The sequence below is a fragment of the Jaculus jaculus genome, chromosome 2, assembly GCF_020740685.1.
Source record: "Jaculus jaculus isolate mJacJac1 chromosome 2, mJacJac1.mat.Y.cur, whole genome shotgun sequence".
NCBI classification, from domain to species: domain Eukaryota; kingdom Metazoa; phylum Chordata; class Mammalia; order Rodentia; family Dipodidae; genus Jaculus; species Jaculus jaculus.
The window spans coordinates 104991907-105019025 of record NC_059103.1 but is presented as its reverse complement, the minus strand read 5'-3'; the positions used below and the strand labels follow the sequence as shown (position 1 = coordinate 105019025).

Here is a 27119-nt window from a genome sequence, read left to right as displayed (position 1 = left end):
GGCAGCTTTGGTGCCCCTGTCAGGCAGTAGATAGGCGGCTTTGGCAAGTGGGAGCCAAAGCCCAGGCTGCCTGGCAACTGCCCCAGGCTGCCTCAGATTCCCATTGCGCTAGAGCCCAAGCTTATCCACCCACCTACCTGCCCATACACTGTCATGGGCAGACCATAGCGCAAAAGAAATAACATGAAAAATCAAATGCAAGAAAACCCAGTCCTACAATGAATGCATCTAACCAAAACATAGAAGAGTTATTAGGATCAGAACATCAAATTGAAGTTATGAGCAATGCAACCCTGACCAACCTACTGATAGAACTTGCAGGAAAGCAACAAAGGACCGAAAATCGTGTAGATGCTACCATCACTAAGCTAGAATAAATTGATAAGAGATTGGAAGGAGTTCAAAGAGAGGTAAGTGATTTGAGAGAGAGTGAAAAAAAAAAGAGGACCTTAAAAATCAGCTGGCCATACTAAATGAAGACATAAAGAAATGCAGGGATGAATTCCAAGAATCATCAAGAAAATCAGAAAATGATGTGAGAAGGGAGCTTGACAGAGCGATGGAAATGATACATAGAAAAGTAGTAGAAAATGCAAACTTAATTGAACAAGCCCAAAACTCTCTAGAGGCCCTCAAGAACAGAGTCAGCAAAGTGGAGGATAGAAACTCTGATCTGGAAGACAAGATGGAAGAAACAGTTTGAGAGTTCAAAAACTTTAGTAAGTTCAAAAGTTCCTGTGAACAGAACATGAGGGAATTGTGGGATACACTTAAATGTCTTAATATCAGAATCATTGGAATACCAGAAGGAGAAGAATTTCAGACCAAAGGCATGGAAAACTTATTTAACAAAATAATTGAAGAAAACTTCCCCAGTCTCTTAAAAGAAAGGCCCATCAAGATACAAGAAGCCAACAGAACTCCAAACAGACTGGACCAAAGGAGAAACTCTCCAAGACATACTATCATTAAACATTGGCACCAAAGAGAAAATCTTAAATGCAGCTAGGGAAAAATAGTGCAACACTTTCAAAGGTAACCACATCAGAATTAATTCAGACTTCTCAATGGAAACCCTGAAAGCTAGAAGGGCCTGGAGTGAAACTCTCCAAAGTCTAAGAACCTATGGATTCCAACCCAACTACTCTACCCAGCAAAAGTATCCCTCATAATAGATGGTGAAAGAAAAACTTTCCATGACAAAACTCAGGTTTACAATTATATGAACACAAAACCAAACCTACAGAGAGTATTTCAGGAAATTCTCCACAAAGAAGAAACAAATAACCAAACTCAAATGCCTACAAGAAGCAGATCACAACAACCAAACCCAGAGTAGGCACAAAAAACTTCAAAGCCCATGAAAACACCAACACACCTACCAACACAATATGGCAGGGATCAGATCAAATCTCATAGTCATTACCCCAAATATTAATGGCCTTAATTCACCCATCAAGAGACACAAGCTAACAGGATGGATCAAAAAATTAGACCCCTCAATCTGTTGCCTTCAAGAAACCCACCTCCCCACTAAAGACAGACTCCTCCTCAGGGTAAAGGGGTGGAAGACAATATTCCAAGCAAATGGGAATAAGAAACAAGCAGGTGTAGCTATATTAATATCAGATAAAATAGACTTCAAACCAAATATAATCAAAAAAAGACAAAGAAAGCTATTTCCTACTCATCAAGGGAATGATCCATCAAGAGGATATTACAATCATAAATGTGTATGCACCAAACACAGGGGCACCACAGTTCTTAAACACAACCTACTTGACAATAAAGCAGAACACCAACACCATCATGGCAGGGGACTTCAATACACCATTATCAGTAATAGACAGATCATCCAAACAGAAACTCAACAGGGAAGTAAGAGAGCTCAACAAAACCATAGAGCATGTAGACCTAATGGGCATCTACAGAACTTTCCTTCCCAAATCCACAGACTATCCATTCTTCTCAGCATCCCATGGAACATTCTCTAAAATAGACCATATACTGGGTCACAAAGACTGCCTCCACATATTTAGGAAAATTGACATAATTCCCTGCATGATATTATTGATATATTATGATATAATGCTATATTGCTAGAAATCAACAACAAAAGACCCACCAAGAATCCCAATGGCACCTGGAAACTGAACAGCACACTTTTAAACAATAAATGGATAGTGGATGAAATAAAAAAGGAAATTGCAAAATTCCTGGAATTGAACGACAATGAGAACACATCATACCAAAACTTATGGGACACAATGAAGGTGGTCCTCAGGGGAAAATTCATAGCACTCAATGCCTTCATAAAAAAGACAGAAAGATCCCAAATCAATAACCTAACCATCCACCTAGAGGCACTGGAAAAACAAGAAAAATCCAACCCAAAGAGCTCCAGAAGGAAGGAAATAATTAAAATCAGAGCAGAAATTAATGAATTGGAAACCAGGGAAACAATTAAGACAATTGACAAAACAAAGAGCTGGTTCTTTCAAAAAAATAAACAAGATTGACAAACCACTGGCCAATTCGATCAAGCAAAAAAAGGAGAGGCTTCAAATTAACAAAATTCAAAATGAAAAAGGAGAGATTACAACAGACATAAGTGAAATTGGGAGAATCATCAGGACTTATTTCAAAAACCTCTACTCCACAAAACTGGATAATGTGGAGGAGATGGCTAAATTCCTGGACACATACCATCTATCAAAGCTAAACTCAGAGCAGGTTAATCACCTCAATGAACCCATCACACTCATGGAGATTGAAAATGTAATAAAAAACCTCCTTAAAAAGAAGAGTCCAGGACCAGATGGCTTCTCAGCTGAATTCTATCAAACCTTCATGGAAGAACTCAAACCAAACTTCCTTAAACTGTGCCACACAATTGAAGAACAGGGAAAGCTACCCAACTCCTTTTATGAAGCTAGTATCACCTAATTCCAAAACTAGGTAGAGATGCCACAAGAAAAGAAAACTACCAGCCTATTTCCCTAATGAACTTAGATGCAAAGATCCTGAACAAAATCCTTGCAAACCGAATCCAACAACACATCAAAAGCATTATCCACTTTAACCAAGTGGGATTCATCCCAGGAACACAAGGGTGGTTCAACATAAGGAAATCTGTCAATGTAATACACCACTAAAACAAGGTTAAATATAAAAACCACATGATCATTTCAATAGATGAAGAAAAGGCCTTTGACAAGATACAATATCACTTCATGACCAAAACACTGGAGAGAATTGGCATAGGTGGTACACGTCTTAACATAATAAAGGCAATATACAAAGCTCCGAAGTTCCAAATAATACTTAATGGAGAGAGACTGGAGGAATTCCCAGTAAGATCAGGAACAAGACAGGGTTGTCCTCTCTCACCTCTGCTTTTCAATATAGTACTGGAAGTCCTAGCTCAAGCAATAAGACAGGAGAAGGAAATAAAAGGGATACAATTTGGAAAGGAAGAAGTTAAGTTAGCTCTATTTGCTGATGACATGATTGTATATGTAAGAGACCCGAGAGGCTCCATCCCCAAACTCCTGAAGGTGATTAACTCCTATAGCGAAGTATCAGGATACAAAATCAATGCACAAAAATCAGTAGCATTTCTATATGCAAATGACAAAGATAGAGAGAAAGAAATAAGAGACACAGTCCCATTTTCTTTTTTTTTTTAATTTTTTTTTTTTTTTGTTCATTCCCACTGTTGGTGGGAATGTAGGATGGTACAGCCACTTTGGAAAGCAATATGGAGACTCCTGAGAAAGCTGACTATAGAGATACCAACAGACCCAGTTATTCCCTTACTGGGCATCTACCCTAAAACCTTCAAACCACAGGCCAGAGAGATATGCTCAAACATGTTTGTAGCAGTTCAATTCATAATAGCTAAGAGCTGGAATCAACCCAGATGTTATATCCCTAGAAGAATGGATAACTAAGATGTGGTATATCTACATAATGGAATTCTATACAGCAGCAAGAAAAAATGACACAAAAAAATTTGAGGAAAAATGGTTGAACCTGGAACAGATCATTCTCTGTGAACTTACCCAATCACAGAAAAAAAATCGCCACATAGTCTCACTCATCTACAGCACCTAACCTGAATCTACCCAAGATACCTTACACACCCAGCAAGCATCTCATGGACTAGACACTAGGAGGGATGGGGAGGGAGGGGAGGGCATCGAAGGGGTGGGAAACACTAATCTAGACACAAATGGCAATGGTACCATAAAATTCTACTCCCTAAAAGGCAGACCAAATAGCTGAACCATCACCAGTCCCTTACAGTAAACACCTCAACCACAAGACACTGAAGAGGGTAGGATCAAGTGTAACCTAAATCCTCTACATCTTCCCTCCTTCCCTCTCCCTCTCTCTATCTCTCCTCTCTAGCTCCTATATGTTAGTTACCTTTTTTCCTCATTTTGTTAGGGGACACTAACCTGTAACTCCCAGTACCAGCATGGGGCTATTACCCACAATGAGCTTTTAATCCAAGAAACATACAAGGTTTTCTAAAAGAATGACATATTTCTGTCAGAGTACTTGATGACCCACCAAAGGTTAGTGGCAAGACCCTATTGCTAAAGACACCATATGCAGCTGACACATAAAATGGAACGGCATGGCTGGAAGCCAGGAGAGTCAGTCCCCAGTCAGCACATCTAGTGCCAGAAGGTGCTACATGGGCAACTGGGGGAAACGACCAATATCTGTCCAAGCAACTCATAGTCCAACCTACTTAGCAGCAAATAACCTGTTGTGATGCCCACACAAGTGCAATAGTGGCACACAGCCATGGTGGGGAACCAACAGCTCTTGATTTGGCTAACTGATCTCCTCAATGGTATGGGACCCATAGCTGAAACTGGGAAACAAGTCAGAACCATATCCAAACATAAGACTACTCTCCAATATCAAGCTACCATCAATCATGGGCTACAGGAGGGCCTACACCTATTAAACTTTCTATAAAAAATGTTACGGCTATCTCATTTGTCCTGGTGCTAACTTACTCTCTGTTGGAGAATCTGCTTCTCTTTTTTAGACAGATGCAGATCCTAAGGAGAGAGCCACCACATCATACCTCAAAAGGGCCCCAGCTGAAACTAAGGAAAATTGGAGAAACAAGCAAGGGTGCTGTTTTCCTGATGAACCGGATACCAGCACAAGGGGGAAGGAGACCAACACAGATAATAATCAACGCCTACCAAATCACAGAGCCAGAGCCCCAGAGGACCCCAACACCTCATCACTGAAGCAGACCAAAAATGAACCCAACATGGCTCAGGGAAATTTTGTGGAATAGGGGGTGGAAAGTATGTCACAGCCACAAGTTGGGTTATGATATACAGAGACATTTATCATACCAATAACTGTGGGCTAACTCCACAATGCACGACCCATATAACTCAACAAAGAGGGGCTAATGGGGAGGGGGTAGGTCACGGATGAGCCTAATAATGGTACCAAACTGCCTGTACTTGCAGAATAGAAAACTAATAAATAAATAAATATTTTTTTTAAAGAGATACCAAGAAGGTAGTAATTAATTCCAGGTTAATAATTTCAAGTGACTTCATTTTGAAGCAATGTTAATATCCCTCCTCCATACTAAAACACAGTATTAATTTTCTCACACTGAAAATATTCACTGGACACTGTTTATGAGTTATTTTCCTTCATTCTATAGATTGGCAGAATAATCTCAAAGAATTTTGAATAAGCTAAATGATTATTTAAACAAATATTTTACTGCTGTTTTGGCCCAGATTTATAGAACAAAATAATATAGATGGGAAACATAAATTCCTTTCTGACATTGTGGAGGCTGGGAAGTCCAAGATCACTGCTGTTCTGACTTCTGGTAATGGATCTTCCCAGGATTTGTAGACATGGTGAAAGAACAGGCCAGTTCTCTGACGTCCCTTCCTAAAAGCACTTGACAAGGGTCTAGATTTATAACCTCATTTAAGCATAATCACTTCGTAACCCAACAGACAGTCACATCATATTTTATGTCAAGGATTCAACAAATGAATGTTGGGGGTTGGAAGATATGGAAAAAAATTTAGTCTCTTGCATTGCCCATAAAAACTTTAAAATGTATGCATTTTTGAAGCTTGTTATTCAACAAACAAAATGTCCATGCTTTTAGAAATAATACCTAAGGAAAACTGCAAAATTTGTGCAAGATGAATTATCACAAGAAATTGTTGGACATTTAAGCACTCAGAGAAAATATGCACAGTGCTTGAAATTGCCAGTGAAATTTGTGCCAGTGACAGGCAATGTTTTTTACTGATGTCAACGAGCTGTAGTTGGTAAGTAGAATCTTTTAGACAGTGGTCTTTATTTATTTCAGTAGAAGTTATAAACATAGCTTTCAGTTTCCTTTGTTAATATGACATTTGATGTTATGGAAAATTGCATATCTATCTATCTATCTATCTACATATATATATATATATATATATGTATATATATATATATATATATATATATGAAGTATAAAATACTGTTGATAAAAAGAATAAAATCCATTAATTTCCAAGTGTTAAGCGAAGGATGCATTCCAAGAATGCCATGAATAACATTTTGACATATTTCCTCCCATAATTAAAAATAATTTATTTATTTGAGAAAGAGGCAGATTACACACACACACACACATATATAATGGACAGAGAGAGAATGGGTGCCTCAAGGCCTCTAGCCACTACAAATGAACTCCAGATATATGTGCCACCTTGTGCATCTGGCTTACATGGGTCCTGGGGAATTAGATCTGGGTCTTAGGCTTCACAGACAAGTATCTTAATGGCTAAGCCATCTCTCTAGGCCCTCGGAATTTTTCATATGAATGAATTTACATGCCTCTTTCTATATCAGTGAGGCAGAGCTCAGGAAAGCCAGAGCTACAAAGAAGCAGGTAAAGCTGATATGACGAATGACTTCCACAGAGAATCTCTCCAGCTGTAAAACATGATTATAGATTGAACTAATTATTTTCCAGGCATGGAGATGTCCTAGCAGAAGTTTCACAACTCTTTGGCAAACCACAGTGGGGTGAAATTCTATACCAGATAGGAGAGGAGTTTCAATGGATGACTTCTTCCCCTCATCCTAGCCAGAGATTAGAAGTTATAAGCAGCTGTGGAGTACATGTTCCCTGACCTTTCCACAGCAATCAACAGACAATAGTTCCATCTATTCTAAAGATCAGTGATGAAAACACATGCTTTCTCCTGCAAAGTGGAGTGCACCATTAAAAGGAGCAGAAGAAACTACATGAGGACCATTTGAGTTCTCTCTGCTTTGAACACACCAGTCTTGATTATTGTCCCACAAACCTCACCTATCAAATGAATGAGTTGAATATAAAGAAATTTAAGGTCATTTTTGCCAGGCATATTGGTGCATGCCTTTAATCCCAGCACTCCGGAGGCAGAGGTAGGTGTATTGCCGTGAGTTTGAGTCCACTCTGAAACAACATAGTGAATTCCAGGTCAGTCTCAGCTAGAGTGAGACCCTACCTCAAAAAAGAAAAAACCAAAAGAAAAAAAAAAAGAAAGAAAGAAAGAAAGAAAAGAAATTTAAGGTAATTTTCAACTTTTTTCTTTTTATTTATATTATATTTATTATGTTATATCGTTCTATTTTTATTATATTTTTGGATTTTTTTATTATTAGATATGGATATATTTTGTGTGCAAACATCACATGTTGGTACAATCCTTTCCCTCCTCCCTGCCCCTTTTCTGAAGAGGCCTTGCTCACGGGGGATGCAGGTCAACCCCATGGGGATTTTGGGTCATGCATTGTGGGAACAGCAATCAGTTATGGGGTAGAGGCAAGGTCTCTGTGCAAAATGTCCCAACTTGTGGCTCTAACATTCTCCCCCCACCCACTTCTGCAAAATTCTCTAAGCCATGCTGGGTGTATTTTAAGTCTTCTTCAGTGATGGGCACTTAGGAGCATCTAGATGTCTGGTTTGGTAGGTGTTGAGTGTCCTCAGTATCTTTCTCCATCACCCTTGTGTTGATATCAGATTCACTAAGAGTGCAGCATTCTTGCTCATTTCTCCAGTTCCTCTGTGGTTTCAGCTGGGGCTGGGGTGGAGTGCACTGGGTGGTTTATCTCCTCAAGTCCAGTTCCCGTCTGAAAAAGAGAAGCAGATTCTCCAATGGAGAGTGAAGTCAGCACCAGTTAAATGGGATAACCATTATTAAATTAGAGAGAATTAAAAAGGTTTAGACACTTTTCTAGTCTAAGGTTAGTGGGAGCTTGACAATAGAAAGCAGCATCATTATCTGGATATGATTCTGACATGTTTCCCAGTTCCAGATATTGTCTCCTTTCCACTAAGCAGATCTGTTAGCCAATCCAAGAGCAGTTGGTTACCCACTATGGCTATGTGCCACTACTGCACTTGTGTGAGCATTATGTCAGGTTGTTTGCTTCTGAGTCGCTTAGACTTTGAGTTGCTTGGACAGATATTGGCCACTGTCTCCTCGTAGCTCATGTAGTGCCTTCTAGCACTAGATGGACTAATTATCTGAGGACTGGCTCTCCTTCAGATTCCAGACATGTCTGTCCATGGTCCTTGCTGAGAGTGTTTGGTGTCTTCAGCAGTAGAGTCTTACCATTAACTTCTGATGGGTAACCAAGTGCTCTGACAGAAGTCTGTCTTGTTTGTTTTGGGAAATCTAGTAGGTCTCTCTGATCAACAGTTCATTGTAGATGTAGACCACATCCTGGTACAGTGAATTATAGTAGAACACTAAGGGAAAAGAAAAAAAGAAAAAGAAAGAGAAGAAAGAGAAACAGGAGAAATTTGAGAGTAGGTTTCATGTCGCCCTCTCCAGGGCCCTTTGGTTGTTGAGGTCTCTTAACTTACCTTCAATTTATTCATATCTCTTTGGAGGGTTCTAACATTTTCTTCAATCAAGTTAAGCCTACTGTAAAAAGCTGTACACTCTAGGAGACGATTCTGTTCAATTTCATTAATATGATTGTTAGTTCTTGGATAATTTGCTTCAAGTTCAGTGATTTTTTTTAAATCAGGGTCTCATTGTTTGTTGTGTTTTCATTTTGGGAATGAATTTCTGTTGATTTCTCTATGATTTCATTGGAGGCTTCAGTAGTAGGACTAGACATCCTTGGTGATTGCTCAGTTTTCTGACTTTCACTGCTGTTTTGCATTGTTGTCTACCCATTCTGGGAAGACTCCTTATTTTATTGAGGAAGAAGCAAGTTTGTGTCCTTTGGTCTGTTCATCTTCTGATTCAGGTGAACAGGGATGTTGGTACTTAGTGTCCATCCAAGATGCCAGAGCAAAAGTTCTGATTCCAGAGCTCACACAGGGGCCAGGCCTCCCTGAGCAATGTGCAATGGTACCTACCAGGACATGTTTTCTTTAGTGGTTGTTTTGACTTCTGCTCACCATGTATTATCAGTTAAACTTGCCTTTCCAAAAAAAATATCTTTAACTTAATTTTACTTGATTTATTATCAGATTGAGGAATTTGGGCAGTCTTTTAGAACTTGTCATACAGCATAGGTAACTTGATATGTTGTGTGCTAATGTGACACAGAAGAGTGGCTACTGGAATGTGATAAGAGCGTTAGGGGATAGAGACAGAAGATTAGTGACAAGAGACCTTCTTCTCACATAAATGGAGCTCACATAGTTTTCTTGTATAAATTAAGTGTGAGGATGGACTTGATTAAAATAAACATTCACTGATGGAAATGTTATCCATCTTAATTTGATCACTGTACAATGTACACAGGTATCAATTTATATTTGACCCATGAATATGCACAGCTAATAATAAGACAATGATTAATATCACTGGTTTTTGTATATTTTCTTCTTGCAATAGTATTGTTAGGACTTATATTATGCTCACTGACCTTACCCTCTTGTCAGTCAATCTGAAGCTAAGCCAATGACACAATCAAAGCCACCATTTTATGAGATCCATAGGGCATCTTAGAGCACCAGTTCCTCACAGTCTCCTCATACTTCTCTACAATTCTGTACCCACTCAGGGGACTTATCATCTGGATTTGCTACAGACAATGTCTGAGTACATGGTACCACTGAGAGCTTCTCCTGCTTCCACACCTCCCCAGGCAAGGAGATGTACTTGTGGCTGTAAACATTTTGTTGGCACTGAGTGTCACCTGAGAGGAAGGTGAAGACTCTGACCTTCCTTCTTTTTTTAACAAACACATCACTATCCTGCCCATTCCATGTTCCCCAAAACATAAAAAAATGCTAATGCAGGAAGCCTAACTTTCACCTGGTGTTATTTCAGGCAAAGACCTTCCATCTTTGGACCATGAAATGGACCTTCTGCTATGAGAAGGTCCTAGGCTATCATTGGCAGAGTAGATTAGAAAGTGCATTTATTTTCATTGGCAGTCTTCAACCTTGGTCATCCTAGCCCTTTGCTCAGGACCCTTCAAGATCTCAACTGAAGCTGGATGTGGTGGTGCACGCCTTTAATCCCAGCACTTGGGAGGCAGAGGTATGAGAATCACAGTGAGTTCAAGGCTACCCTGAGATTCCAGGTCAGCCTGGGTTAGAGTGAAACCCTACCTCAAAAAACAAAACAAGATCTCAACTGAGGGGAAACTGGAATACTCCATGGGTCTGCAGCCAAGTGAAGAGTTTGTTGAACTCTATTAGGATTTCTGAATCCCCCTCATTTCATGACTGTAGGGAGAAGAAGTATGGGGGTAAAAGGAAATGCCCTGACACTCCTAAAAGATTTCTCCTCTGTGTATATGTTCTTCAGGCTCCATGGCCTGTGTGAGATGGTACTAGGGATGTTGTCTCAGTATGTTTGAGCTCCTATAACAAAAAATACCATAGACATGTAGCTTATAAACAAAAAAACTCCTCATGGTTCAGGGTCTGCAAAAGTCCCAGATAAATGATGCTGGAGTGACTAATGAAAGCTCCCTTTCTGATTTGCACACAGACACTTTCTTGCAGCATTCTTACATGCTGTGAAGGTCCAGGGAGTCTCTCTCAGGCCTCTTTAGTAGATCACTAATTTCATTCAAGACATATATATCTGTCTTCATGACCTAATCACCTCCCAAATCATCACCTCCTCATACAAGCACTTTGGGGGTTGGGATTTCAATGTATATTCATACCATTGCAAACATTTCACAGATAGAACTAGAATAAGAACTTGCAAAAATATTTATTCATCCACTTTAATATGTATATATGAAAATAGCTAGGTATGAGGTGCATGCCTATAATCTTTTCACTCAAGCGGCTGAAGCAGGTGGCTTGCAATGAGTTTAAAGCCAGCCTGAGCCACATAATGAGTTTTACACTAACCAAGGCCACAACACAAAACTCTATCAAAATATCCAAACCAAGTAATCAAACACACAAACACACACACACAAATAATAATAATAGTAATAATAATAATAATAATAATAATAATAATAATAATAATAATAAAATCATGTAACATATAGAACTTGGCTCACCATAACTACCTGTGTATCAACTGGGTTGAGATTGGGGAAGCAAGTTAGAGCATCCAGCATCTTGTATCAGGCCTTGATCACTGAAGGTGGTCAGACTTACTCTCATTTTCATACATTGGGGATGGAGAACATCATGTTCTTCCATGTTGCCTGCAGCCACCCTCAAGACTACACTGAGAAGCCACTCTTACAGCTCTCATACCCATTCATGCAATGAGCAGGTAACAATGAGACCACAATAGGCAGTCTCCTGTCTGCTCAGTGCTACACAGAAGCACCAAAGTCATTAGGATCCAAAAGTTCAAAGGCCAGTAGAAAGGGCCCTTCAGGCTATAATGCTGTGTACATATGCCCTACATGTCCTTGTCCCCTCAAAAGTCATTACCTCTCCTGCTCCCCATTTGCACAATCATAAGAAATGCCTCCTTTTTTTTTAGCCAAACCCATGTTCCCAGGTAGGAGAAAGAGGTAAGTTATTTGGTGGTATGTAGGGTCACTTTTTAAAAAGTCCACTTTAGCTGGGCATGGTGGTGTACACCTTTATCCCAGCATTCAGGAGGCAGAAGTAGGAGGATCACCATGAGGTCAAGGCCACCCTGAGGCTACATAGTGAATTCCAGGTCAGCCTGGGTTAGAGTGAGACTTCAACTCAACACCACCCCTCCAAAAAGTCCACTTTAGACTTCCATCACAGAACTTTTTTTCTATGTGGTTAAGCCACTGAGGCCCAAGGACCAAGACAGCCACTGTCACTCCACAGTGACCAAGGGAAAGGGCCACCTGTGACCCTCCTGGGAACAGTGCAAGTTGGGCACATTATAGCCACTTTCAAATGCTCTTTCAGTACTCTTCAACTGTGACATGACTCTTGCTTTATAAAGGTGTCAGGAGGTGACAAGAGCATCTTAAATCCCACCTCTACTCACTTCCCCTTCGTTCAAAGGACTTCTGACCCTAGACTTCAATTTCCATTCTGGGAATCCTTGCTCAAACTGAATCAAGTTTTTCCTGGTAAGTTGTCTGGTATATCCACACTTTCAGTAGCTGAAAACTAAGTTAATCATACACAGGGATAACTAAACTTTAACACTCAACAGTTAATAATTAAAAGTACTTACTTTCATAAAAAAGAAAGTTCATGAGAGAAATTAATCAATACTAGATCTGAACTAGACTTCAAAGTCAACATTCACCAGCATTGAGATCACTGTTAACTCTGACAACTGAACAGCTTTCTGTGGCCCCATAATCTGAAAAGTGTCTTGTAAATACTTATCTCAAAGTTGTTTTGCCCTGCTGCATACTGCCACCTTTGGGGCTTTTCGAAAGTCCTGCAGAGGAAAGCAGCCCTGATGGGGTGAAGGATCTTCCTGCATAGATTTCCGAAATAAGTGTTCTGTTCTATTCTATTCTTGTTGCCTCTGTTCCAGCAGCTGGAGATAGAGGAATAAACCTGTGAAGGAACAAACACACAAGCAGAAAAGCAAACCCTGACATGGTACACACAATGGCAGCATCATAGCCATTACAATGAGCACAGTGGGACCCTGCTGTCAGAGGAGGTGTGTTGGAGAAGAGTCAACCGAATCCCAAAGGATGAACAGGAATTTGTTAAGATAAAAGGGGAAGGATGAGGAAGATATCAAACAGGAGGACTAGAAGAGAGAAAGCAAGGAAGATGTCTCAGAGGGTTTGGCACAGTGAGTGCAAGTATTTGGGGGCAGTGCAAGGGTAATGGGAGGTCGTTTGTCCTCTCACAAGGGCTTCCATCCAGTTAAGAATGCTAGCAGAAAGTGGCGCCCCAGCAGGGCTGCTGAGCACAGAAGAGACATGCCTAGGTTTGCCTTTGGATGCTTCGCCTGGGGAGTGCCGAAGGAACACGCCTGAGGGGATAAGACAAGAGGCTGTGCGTGGGGTGAATTTCCCTCAGTTCTGTTTGTACTTCCAGGACAAATCATGTATTAAGAGATTAGCAGTTTCCCAAAGAAGAGTGAAATTAAGTCACACAAACTATATTTTTAGAGGGGAGGGTGAGTACTGAACAAACTTATTTTTAAAAATTTGATAAACCTAACTATAAGAATGCTGTTATAGGGGCTGGAGAGATGTGGCTCAGTTGGTCAATAGCATGCTTGCCTAGCTTGCATGAAGCCCTGGATTTGATCCCAGAACCATATAAATTGGGTTTGCTGGTATGCACTTGTAATCCCAGAACTCAGGAAGGGGAGGCAGTGAGTCTAAGGCCAGTCTGGGCTACAGAGTGAGGACTTGTAAAAACAAATGCCACCATTCCCAAAATACTACTAACCTGTGTCTTGAAAAAAATGATCAAACAGGCAAATCCGTGGCAATTAAACTGTAAACCATCTGTCTTGGTTTTAAGGAGGAAAGGTGCAAATGACAACTGAGGAACAGGAAACAGTTTCTGCTTGGATGGTGAGGAAAGATGGAGAGAGGCTCTGAGCCCTGTGTTTGGCATTGCCTCCGACCTTTTCAGGTAGTGTCCTGTTCCTGTGACTCCCACATGAACAAAAATCAGTAGGATTCAAGCAGGGCATCTCCTCTGCACCTTTCCCTCCTGACCATGCTGGGACTGCTCTGAGGCTGGAGATTAGAAGGTGTTGGAAGGAGGTTGCATGAGTTTCCTTCTTTGCTCTCAAAAAGACTTTAGGTTTTTTTTTTTTTTTAAATATATTTAATTTACTTGAGAGAGAAAAAATGGGTACACCAAGGCCTCCAACCACTACAAACTGCAAACTCCAGATGCATGCGCCCCCTCTAGCTTACATGGCTTCCTGGGGAATCAAACCTGGGTCCTTTGGCTTTGTAGGCAAGTGCCTTAATCACTAAGCCATCTCTCCAGCCTGCATTTAGGCATTTTTAAGGAATTGAAAAAGAGGAGTGGTGGGTGTGCATCAGATGGGGACTGCAGGAGTCTGGGTGAAGATGTAGGAATGAACCAGGACAACAGGCTAGCAGAGAACAGCAATGAGGGAATTGCTTGTCACTTCACATTTCAATACCTAGTGGTGTTGGTAATTCACTAGATTTGAATATTGGCAAAGAAGGAAGGGAATCCAGCATGGTGGCCAGGTTTTCTGTCTGAGTGAGCAAGGCAGGGATGATGGGATCACAACTATGAGAACACAGGAAGTAGATTAAGCTTGGGGAGAATGAATGGCTTTGTTTGGTCATGTCTGTTTGAGTTACTCTTGAACATTTGGGTCATTATACCTGCTCTCTGGGTAGTTTACCCATGTAGGTGAGATCAAAGTGCAAAGCTATCCTCTGGGCAAAGTATTAGGCATGAACTTTTTGGTATTTCTGTTGTGCAAACTTTGTAAAAGGTCTTAAAAAGGATTTCTGGAGTAAAGAGTAGAGAGACCTTTGTGAGAGGTCTCCAAGTAGTGTGGGGAGACGTCAGGGAATGCTTGAGTGTTTTCCCCTTCAGAAACTTTTCCTGTGCCCATAATACCGCCTAGAGTACTGGTACCAAAGGAATACACCCAGCTGCCTCCTACCCAGGGCAGGTGGATCTTCTAATCCAGTGGCTCCCTGTTGGGAAAGAGTGTAGCTTCTTCCTTTTTACCCTGACTATAGTTAGATCAAGTAACTCAGATGGGGTATTCCTCATGGTTTAGACACTTGAAAAAAAAAATGTGAGGAAATGGTAGGAGGATGGCCATGAGTTCAAAGCCATCCTGAGACTATAGAGTAAATAGCAGGTCAGCCTGGGCTACAGTGAAACCCTACCTCTCAAAACAAAAACAAAAACAAAAAAATGCGGGGAACGGGATTGGAAACATTTTTCAAATCAGACAAACTGAGAATGTGAAGAAAGTAGCTTTAAGCATCGAAACTGTTATCGAACTTTTAAGTTTGGACAACAGTCCAAATTGGGATCAGAATTCTGCTACCAAGCACCTCTACCAAGCACAGGTGGGGATAAAGTGGAGCCTTCTAATAATGACAGCACCTAGGTACTGCAATCCAGGCCTTGTGTATTTTCTCCAAGAGACTCGGTAGTTCTCAATCATACACAATAGAGCATTTCTTTTGAGTTCAGACAAGCACTTTCGAGAAGCCTCAGTGGCTTCCTGAGGAGATTCTTGCCTGAAATGATCCATTCAGCAAGTTCTCTATTCTGAAGTCCTGTGTTGAAAGTGTTTTAAAAACATTCGTTTCGAAAGAGTAACTCTTCAATCTTCCTTCTGGGAGGAAGTTGATATTCATTTAAAAAGACCTTATTGTAATTAGAGTCTTTGTGGGCTGGAGTTTTCTAGGACCCCAGGAAGCAAGTGTTGGTTTTAGTAGGGTGGAGCTGTGATCTGCCCATGCCTCCTTAGTCCCGCCACCACACCATGCTTCTGACTGAAGCTTTATTCCACAATACAAGGACTGCACTTCTTTTTTTGATGTACATTAAAGGTTGTTTTATAACAGATCTCTCTGGATGAATAGTACTGCACTTGATACGTGCCAAGAAGTTATATAATTCTATGAGTCTTTGCCAAAAGATCACATTGAACTTTATGCTAGCAAAGTTAAAACCACATTATGTGTTTTATAATGTATAACTACAAATTCAAGTAACATTATTTGTAATTAAAATACTGACTTGAATCTTCAGTGAAATTCTTGTTCATTTCAAATTTCAGCTAAAATATTTGTCTAGTTAAAAGAACAGTTGCCAAGAACATGCTAAGTTACTTCATTCAATTCTTTGCATAATGTGTTAATACACCTGATGAATTGGACAAGTGGCATAGTCAAAAGCAAATAATCTTTTCAATTCAGATTTAGTCAGCACAAATTTTTGCAGTCTATTGGACATGGAATGTTGAACTAGGTACTGTTTCTTTAGAACTAATTAGTAAAATTACTCAAATGAAAGAAGTTTAAATGTTATAGAAATGAAAAATTTAGAAATATATATATATATAATAAAAAGTGAATATAAATTTGCCAAATCCATGAACACTGCCAGTTAAACATTCATACAAATACATAATAACATTTTTATATAAGGATAAAACAAACATACAAATATAATATGAAGATTCTTTCAAAAAAAGCAGAGCCACTAAAAATATTCTGAAGTTTAAAACATGGTGTGGGATATATTTCAATAATATCCTTTATGAATGTTAAACCCTTGATTTAATTCCATGATTTTATGAAGCCAGAAACGTTAGATCTTCTTATTTTTTTTAAAAAGCAATACTAGTATAATAATACATTGGCTTATTAATAATTAGGGCATTTTGTTTACACAATATCAGTGTGTACTAAAACAATTTTATACTGATTATTTACTATGATTCTTTAAGCTTTCAAAGTCTTCTCAACAGAAGTAGGGGCAGACATTGAAGTGTCTTTTTTTTTTTTTATGAAACACAATAAAATTAATGATTGGTTTTTGTAGTTCCTAGTAGTGAGTCCTGTCTTATTTTCTGACATAGTATAAATCGTAGTCTCACAGAGGACCGCATGAAGACCAGGCCGTTCTCACCCCATGCTGCCCACAGCCGTAGAAACAGATGCAGCAACAGCGAATGGCCTCCTGGTGAGCGGTCAGCTCAGGGACGAAGCTGCTCCTTTTGGCTGTCTTTCCACTTCAGTACTAAGGAGGTTGTTAGGGTTTCATTAGTGGCTTTTAAAAGGAAAAAAAAAATGATTTGATTTCTTCCATAGTCCACAGTTCTCAGAAGAGACCTACTTTTGGAAATTATTTAATCTAGTGATGTTTTCAATAACCAAAAGCTCTGTAGTAGAGGAAACTTATCAATGCAACTGTAATAAATAAGCATCTAGATCCTTAGCTATATTACCAAGTATGTCCTGGAACCAAAGTAAGATGGTGTTCCTGTTCCCATAATCCACTTAATTGTTGCTTCAAAAATTTAATATTCCCATCATTTAAAATTTCTGTTTTGGATGATAGTTCTGACCGCCACCTTTTTATTACTGCTTGAAGCCAGCTTACACCACCTATTACATATCCTTCAAATTTTCTTTTCAGTAATGACTTTACTAGAGACAAGTCTACACAGCAGCCAAGTGGGATATGTTGCTTTTCTTCTATAAGCTATTAGTTCAAACAGGAAGGCAAGCTACCACAACTCTAAGATCTTCTATCCTTACCAAACAGTCCACAAGTTCACTTATACTTCTCTTTCTCTAGAAAGTTAAAGCTACATTTAATTTCAAATTCCTGGTTAATAAAACTTGGGCCATTGTTCCATGGTCCTGAGAATCCTCAGGAAAAAAGCCACTGCATTTTGATGATAGGCTTTCTGTTTGAAGAACCAGAATCCCAAGTTAACCAAAAATGCCCGACTATCATGGAGTAATTTTTCAGGCAGGTGGCCTGCACAAGCCACTTCATTTTCATTATTTGTCATGTCACAGTCCCCACTTTAGGGGACTGTTTGTTTCTGTAACAGGGATTTAGAAATGGGTGATGACCTTTCTCTCTGGGACAGATAACCTTGTGTACGTTATCTGGGCTTTTAATCACCTGTCTAACTGTTCTACTTATGTAAGCAGCCAACTGCTTTGGAGATTTCTTAACCTTGTTCATGTTCTTATTAGTGAAATTAGAGATCCTCTTTCTAGGAAGATCAATGGAATGGTCCTCAATGTTATTACAGAAGTTCCTTTTTTTTTCTTTTTTTTTTTTTTTTTTCTTTTTGGTTTTTCAAGGTAGGGTCTCACTCTGGCCCAGGCTGACCTGGAATTCACTATGTAGTCTCAGGGTGGCCTTGAACTCGCAGTGATCCTCCTACCTCTGCCTCCCAAGTGCTGGGATTAAAGGCATGTGCCACCATGCCCAGCTAAGAGTTCCATTTTTTAACATTTTTTTTAAATTTTTTTATTTAATTTTTTATTTATTTATTTGAGAGTGACAGACATAGAGAGAAAGACAGATAGAGGGAGAGAGAGAGAATGGGCGCGCCAGGGCTTCCAGCCTCTGCAAACGAACTCCAGACGCGAGCGCCCCCTTGTGCATCTGGCTAACGTGGGACCTGGGGAACCGAGCCTCGAACCGGGGTCCTTAGGCTTCACAGGCAAGTGCTTAACCGCTAAGCCATCTCTCCAGCCCCATTTTTTAACATTCTTGATTTTAGATGCCATAATCTCTAATACCGGTGCCTCAGCCCAACCATGGTGCTGGCCAGCTGAGCCCTGCAGCCTGGGGCATCTCTCCACCTCTGGCAGGGGAAAGCACAGAGCCAGCTGCAATAGCTACCCTGTGGGTGTCAGCAGGTTGCCTGAACAAGGTGCTTTTAAAGACAGGACTGCATTGCACTTTTGACACACGTAAAGGGGTAATACTCAGAGAACATGGAGAATCATGTCTCCATGCCTTATGGAGTGACCAACAATGTCAGAACAGTGTTGGAAAAGACTTAGAACTTCAGATGAATTGTATAGCAGAAATTTTCACATTCCTTAATGCAGGAACACAGTGCTATTTGGGAGCAAGGAACTAAGGGATGGATAAGTGCAAGAAGCGGTTGACTATATTTGCTTCTTTATGAGGTGTTGGTTGCCACAAGGAAATACAAGCAATTTTACAGATGAAGAGGAACAAGGAACAGCAAAGAAAGTGTGGTGGCAGGAACTTTGCTTTGACTGGAGTTGAGAAGATGAGCCAGAGGTTTCTGGGACAGCAATCTGAAAATAGTCTTTTCCTTCCTATATGTTAAAAGAATTTTATATCAAAATTAGTATTGATTGGAGCACATGCTTCTAGATAAGTACACGAAGAATCTGATTATTGGGAGAAATGAATGTATAATAAATAGCACATCAGGAAGTGAGACCTTTAGCTTCATGAACCTAAAAACTACTAGTAACATTTTGAGGCAAATACCATAGTAAGTAGATGGTGAGCTTTTCCTCATTTGTTTCCCTCAGCATCATTTTGAATGACTTTCTTTTCTCCAGTGGTGTCCTTGGACCTTTGTTAGTATCTGATCTCCATCGATTAGTTTCTATGGTCTCTATTGGGCTCCACTGGCTATACTGCCTTATTTTTATGAGAGTACTGGGCACATTTAGATACTAGGGCACTGAGGTGTGGATTTCAGTCATGTACTGCGATGGCTACAGGTTTGTTCTATTTGGTTCAGAATTACCTTGCTTATTTGGAGTCTTTTGTGGTTCCATTTGAATTTTAAGGTGTTTTTTTTTCTAGTTCTGTGGAGAGTATCAGCATTTTTATGAGAATTTCATTGAATCTGTATTTTAAAAACTTTTTTGAAAAATTTTTGGTTTTCTTGAAATAGGGTCTTGCTCTAGTCCAGGATGACCTGGACTTCTCTATGTAGTCTCAGGGTGGCCTTGAACTCACAGCAATCTTCCTACCTCTGCCTCTCAATTGCTAGGATTAAAGGAGTATGCCACCATGTTTAGCTTTAAAAACTTTTTATTGACAACCTCCATACATATAAACAATATACCATGATTATCATCCTCTACCACCAACCTCTCTTGATGCCTCCTAATCCCCCTGAAAAAAAATCCACTGAATTTTTTTTCCAATAGTCTCTTTTCAATTTTGATGTCATCATTTTTCCCTCCTATATCAGGTCTTGTGTAGGTAGCATTAGCCACCGTGAGGTCATGAGTACTATTGCTACTTTGTGTCTGGAAGACAGTCTTGCAAAGCCTTCCTCCCCTTCTTTTGGCTCTTACATTCTTTTCCTCACCTCTTCTGGAATGGTCCCTGAGCCTTGGAGGGTTTGATAGCGATGTCTTACTTAGTACTGAATATACCACTGTAATTTCCTCTCAGCACTTTGATGAGGTTTGAGTCTCCCCAGTGCTGCCATCTGAAAAGAGAAACTTCTCTAACCAAAAGTAAGAGAAGCATTAGTATATGGCATAAACATAAATATTTAGAGGCAATTTGGTGGGCATAATGTATCATTTGATCCAGACCACAGTAATAGTTCCCCAAGGGAGGTTATGACCTCCCTAGTCATAGACTTTTGCTTAAGTTTTCAGTACCACATAAGAATTCCCTATCATGCCATGGGCCTCAAGTCCAACAAGAGAGCAGTTGGTTTCCCCCATAACAGACATGCCACCATTGCATCAATTAGTGTATATGGCCTGACTGGCCAGCTATAAAGATTGCAGCATCCAGAGCTGGTTAATCTTGTCAATGACTTTTTGCCCCCAATGGGCTGCATAGCTCTTTCCACCATCCTAACAGCTAGTCAACAAGGAGGACTCTTCCAGCTTAGCTCCAGCTTGTTTTCTCAGTGACTTGCAGCCAAAGCATGTGGAGTCAACAATATGCTCTTACCATCTAGTTCTGGTGTGAACCAGGAGCCTTGGCAATGTTTTGGGAGCATTGGGGGTGAACCTGTATTTTGCTTTGGGTAGAATGGACATTTTAAATTTAATATTAACTCTTCCAATCCAAGAACATGGAATATCTTTTTATGTCTTTGTGTGCCCTTTTCAATATCTTCTAGGTGTTGTAGTTACCTTCTGATTATTGGCACAAGGCACCCAACCAAAAGTAGCTTATAGGAGAAAAATATTTGGCTTACAGCTTTGAGGGGAAGCTCCATAATGGCAGAGGAAAACTGTAACAGAGCCTGGACATCACCTCTGCCGTGCAGGTAGAAAGTAGCAGCAGGAAAGCGAGTCTAGCTCTAGCAAGGGGGAGCTGGATATAAGAGCTCTAAGTACTCCCCCAACAACACACCTTCTCCAGCAAAACTCTGCCTACCAAAGTACTATCAGCTGGAGATCAAGCATTCAGAACACATGAGTTTATGGGGGTGGGTACCTAAGTCAAACCACCACAAGTATGAACAATTTTAGTTATAAAGGCTGTGTTAGTTACTTTACTCATTTCTGTGACCAAATACCTGACAGCAAGCAGCTAAAGGAAGGAAAAGGTTTATTTCTGCTTACTGTTTGAGGTTACAGTCCATCATGGTGGGGAAGGTATGGTAGCAGGAGCTTGAGTCAGGGGGATAGTCAATTCACATTAAGGATGCAGAGAGCAATGAATGGTTGTCACTGCTTAGCTTGCTGTCTCCTCTTAATTCAGTCTTGGACCCCAACCCATGGAATGGTACCACCCATAGTTAGGGTAGGTCCTCCTACCTCAACCTAATGTAGAAAGCCTTTCACAGACATGCCCAGATATTTATTTCCATGATGATTCTAAGTCCTCGAGATGACAACCAGGGATTAGGTTGATAACTTTTCATTTCCTTGGTAAAATTTACTTGTGTGTGTGTGTGTGTGTGTGTGTGTGTTCATGTGGAGGCTACACATGGACTTCAGCTGTCTTCCAGGAGCACTCTTCACTGCAGTTACTGAGGCAGGATCTCTGTCAGTTGAACCCAGAGCTAATGGGTTTATGTAGACTAGCTAGTAGCAAGCGTTGGTGTCCTTGTCTGTCTGCTACCACAGAATGTTTACATGAGCACTAGGGCTCCAAACTTAGGTCCTCATGCTTGAGTGGCAAGTGCTTTATCCACTGAGCAAACTTCTCGGCCCCTACTCAGGTTTCTTTTTTTTTTCTTTTATTTATTTATTTATTTTAGTTTTGTTTTTCAAGGCAGGGTTTCACTCTAGCCCAAGCTGGCCTGGAATACACTACGGAGTCTCAGGGTGGCCTCGAACTCACAGAGATCCTCCTACCTGTGCCTCCTAAATGCTTGAATTAAAGGTTTGTGCCACCACGCCTGGTTCCTACTTAGATTTTTAAATTATATTTTGTTTAGCTTTGGCAAATAGGACTTTAAAATATATATATTTTATTTATTTGAAAGAGAGAGTGTGTGTGAGAGAGAAAATGGGTACACCAGATCCTCCAGCCACTGCAAACGAACTCTAAATCATGCACCACCTTGTCCATCTGGCTTATATGGGTACTGGGCAATTGAACCTGGGTCCTTAGGCTTCCCAGGCAAGCACCTTAACTGCCAAGCCATCATTCCAGCCACGGGATTTTTTTTATTCTATCAAGGTCACTATTTTTGTATGCTGATTTGCTTCCGAAGTTGTTCTTCAGTTCTAATAGTTTTTTCAGACTCATTAGATTGTTCATGGAGCTGTAAATAGAAATAATGAGACTTCCTTCTTTCAATGTCCTTTTTTGGTTAAATTGTCTTCTGTCTAAAACTTGAATATACATACTGAAAGTGGGAATAATTGGTTTGTTCTTAGATCTTAGAGAAAAACACTTGCACCCTTTCCCCATTCAGTATGGTGAGTTTTTTTTTCAAGTTTATTATATATAGATTTTATTATGTTGAGGTACAGCCCTTTTTTGTCTAATTTGTTGAGTTTTATTTTGTCGTTGTTGTTTTGAGGTAGGGTTTCACTCTAGCTCAGGCTGAGTTTTTTTTTTTTTAATTATAAAGAACGTTCTTAAAATGTTCTTAAAAGCTTGTCCATTCTATTGATATATTGTTTACTGATTTGCCAATGTTCAGTTATCCATGCAAACCTAGGTTAAGTCTCACTTGCCATTTTTAGCTTGTCAGATTCAGTTTGGCAGTATTTTCTTGAGAATTTCTGTTTTTGTGCTTACTAGGAATATTTGTCTGTAGCTTTTTTTTTTTTTTTTTCATGTGTTCTTGTGTGGTTTTGGTATCAGGGTAACAGTGGCCTCATAAAATGATTGTAGAAGAATTTCTTCACAGAAAGAAGTATGTTTAATTCTTGGGTTCAAATAACTTTTCATTTTTGTTTTGTTATTTTGTTTCAAGGTCTAGTCTTGCTCTAGCCCAGGCCGACCTGGAATTTACTATGTAGTCTCACGGCAATCCTCCTACCTCTGCCTCCCAAGTGCTGGGATTAAAGGTGTGTACCACCATTCCAGGCTTCAAATCACTCTTCACTGAGAAATATTCATTATGTAAAAATACTTTATAATTACCTTGACATTTTCCAATCTACCAGGGAAAGACTATTCAATTATACTATGCACTTACATTGCAATCCTAAATTTCTGCTATGGTTATTCAATTTATTATGTTTTCTTATAAATTATGTTTTCTAGTACTTCAATATTTTATTTATAACCACTAAAATCTCAATAACAGAATAAAATTTTCTTCTTCAAACAAACAATGCCATCACAAACCACTTTGTATGCAAATCTTTTAATTTTATTAATTTTTTAGTCATAGGTGGTGATCCATGCTTGTAGCCCCAACACTTGGAAGACTGAGGCAGGAAGATTATGAATTTGAGACCATCCTGGGATATATAGAGAGTTACAGGCCAGTCTGATACATAGAAAAATCTTGTCTCAAAATATAAACAGAAAGAAAAGAAAAAATTAGCTCATGTTATATATGTGCATATACATAGATAAAGATATGCCAGTGAAGTTGTGTCAAACTTAAAATGCTTTTCTGTTAAATGGAGTAACTACTATGCAAACAGAGATTTAGGAACCTATAATTTTACTTAGCTAAATTGAACATTATGATAAATACCACATTGTGATTATAGCTATAGGCTTGTATTTAGTCATATAAAATTTATATTTTATTAAATATTATTGTATGTTGGCAAGTAGCCTTAGGTACTATTGTGCTTTGCCAGTGAACTAGGTTATATGATGATAATTTTTAAAGTTAATCATTGAAAAATGTGCCTTTGAGTGAGTGCTCGGAACCGTGGCAGGTTTCGGGCGCATTTCATCTCTCCACCTCGTGGCTCCTCCGGCTCTTGGGTCAGCCTTCATCATGGAGGGTGCCGAGCGCACCCGGCGCTGCCCAGCGGGGGTGAGTCCCTCCAGACTCCGAATAGGAGATCAAGAATTTGATTCATTTCCTGCTTTACTGGAATTCTACAAAATACACTATTTGGACACTACAACATTGATAGAACCGGTTTCCAGATCTAGGCAGGGTGGAGTGATTCTCAGGCAGGAGGAGACAGAATATGTCCGAGCCCTCTTTGACTTTAATGGGAATGATGAAGAAGATCTTCCCTTTAAGAAAGGAGACATCCTGAAAATCCGGGATAAGCCTGAAGAGCAGTGGTGAATGCAGAGGACAGAGAAGGAAAGAGGGGGATGATTCCAGTCCCTTGCTGGAGAAGTATAGACCTGCCCCCGCCTCAGTATCGGCTCTGATTGGAGGTAACCAGGAGGGTTCCCACCCACAGCCACTGGGTGGGCCGGAGCCTGGGCCCTATGCCCAACCCAGCGTCAACACTCCGCTCCCTGACCTCCAGAATGGGCCCATTTATGCCAGGGTTATCCAGAAGCGAGTCCCTAATGCCTACGACAAGACAGCCTTGGCTTTGGAGGTCGGTGAGCTGGTAAAGGTTACGAAGATTAATGTGAGTAGTCAGTGGGAAGGGGGGTGTAATGGCAAACGAGGTCACTTCCCATTCACACACATCCTTCTACTGGATCAACAGGATCCTGATGTGGACTTCAGCTGAGTATAGCTCAACGGTTTTGCTGACAGATGGGAACAATCTTTTTTTTTCCTTCCCAATTGCCATCTATACAATTTTCTTACAGGTGTCAAAAGCAGTCTAGTTTATATAAGCATTCTGTTACCTGTAATACTTTTTTAGAGTGAACTACTCCATTTCTAGTCTTATATACCTTATTCAGGGTACGAAACTGGAGGGCTTTGTAGTTGACTTCTGATTTGGCAGTTTGAGGTTGTGGCGGCCATGCCGCATGAGAAGGATGCTTGTCTGGCCTCCTTTCTCTCCGCAGTGCACATCAACCTGCGGAGAACTGATGAACAGCAAGAGCTTTAGGCACTGCTTACCCTGACTGAGTGGCTCTGTTTTCATTCTCAAACCACACTATCAAATGCAGTAGACTGCGCCCTTCCTCCCCATGAAGTAACCATGCACCAGGTGAACAGCACCCAGTGGGATCCTGTTTTCATTTATGGAACATGACCATTGTGTGACTCATTCTGACATTTCAAATCCTGAGGGTTCTGAGAACACTACTAGAGGCATTTGTCTTCCTTCTCAGTCAGTGCTTCACACTTTCTCTTGTATTCTTTCAATCCTTGTCATTCTCTTCCCCCGGGCCCTAATTATTAGAAGAGTGTATATTTTCATTCCAAACGAGAAGCAGGATGTGCAGAGCACTTTATTCAGTGCATAGCTTTAAGCAAGTATTGGATTCACTCAGTGGACAGTCAAACTCCAAGCTCCCTACTTTGCCCCGAGGGGACAGTAGTTGCACACATCTACAGCAGCTAAAGACACCCCTGGCTGACAGTGGGGTTCCAGCAGGGCTGTCTCTCCCGAGTGCTAACGGGCCACTTGGAATTCTCAGATTCTAGATGGAGTGGAAGGACCAATCACTTACCATATTCCATGGAAGGTTTTAGGGCCAAATACTGCCCTCTGCATCATGTGCAACTTGTAAAAAAAAAAAAAGCAGTTTAGAATTTGACTTTGAGATAGAGAGGGTTAATACTTTGAAAAATGTGTGAACCGGTCATAAATTACTTATGTATTACTCATTTTACATGACCAGAATAGTGCTTGAATTACATTACATTACAAATACCTTTCATTTTTTTATGTCCAGGTTAGTTTACAAATATAGAATGGCTTATATGGGGTCAGGTGCTCCAAAGAATAGACCTATGAGACCAAAAATGATCTGGCTCTTGTTAAGACTATAACATGGAACTTTCAAAGTTAGTTCCCAGTCAGTAAAAGCACTTAGTGGTCTCTGGTGTGGTGTGACCAGTAGAAACACCTTCTACTTTCCCTTGACCTCATTTTAGAAAATTGTCTACCTTTCTAGTCCTGCATAGGTTCATAACATATGATAAGTCTGCATTCTTTGGACATGCACCAAATCATGGCATTGCAGGGATCAGCACATTGCTTAGCACAGCCATGTGCAGGTGTTGTGTATGAGAGAATGAGTGGAGCACAGAAGCGTGTGACATGACATAGGGAAGTCAGGTGGCACCAGAATACGTACATTACCATAGGCAAACTAATGAGTTGTTGCTAATTTAATACATTTTTGCCTCACACTAAAGTAATGCTTGACAAAAATGTAAACACTCAAAATGTTAGCACAGTGCTATGCACAGTGGTGCTCAATAGTGTTGGATGGACAGATTTGCAATACTCAAAATAATTCCATCTACTACTATGTTGAATTTTCAGTTAGCATAGGTTACTATAAAATCCAAATATACATTCAGTCTTCTTTTCCTGGAAGTATGGCATCCAAAATATTTGAAGAAGATCCTTGTCACAACTGATCAGAATGTTTATTTTTTATTTTGCCTTTGACTTTGATATTAGCTTGTGATGTCTCCTCATCATGTGTAATATTAGTGGAATATGCATCTCTACCCAGATCATAAGAATTTCTCAGTGACTTAGTGTCCAGAGCCATTACACGAACTGTTGGGTTGCATTTGGCTGGTGAAGCAGTTACTGGACCTCAAGAAATCAAAGGACTTTTTATAAATATCTTCCAAAAAAAGCAAAAGCTAGAATCCTATTCAAATGCATATGTACATTGTCACAGAGCAAAGTAAACTGAAATTGGCTGCTATATTTTATATAAT

The 27119-nt window shown here is 40.0% G+C and overlaps 2 pseudogenes; one reads left to right on the top strand and one right to left on the bottom strand.

Annotated features, from left to right (window-relative positions):
* Window positions 1-17331: 17331 nt before the first annotated feature.
* Window positions 17332-24286, bottom strand: LOC101608513 (annotated as a pseudogene).
* LOC123458678 lies at window positions 24285-24990 on the top strand (annotated as a pseudogene).
* Window positions 24991-27119: the final 2129 nt, after the last annotated feature.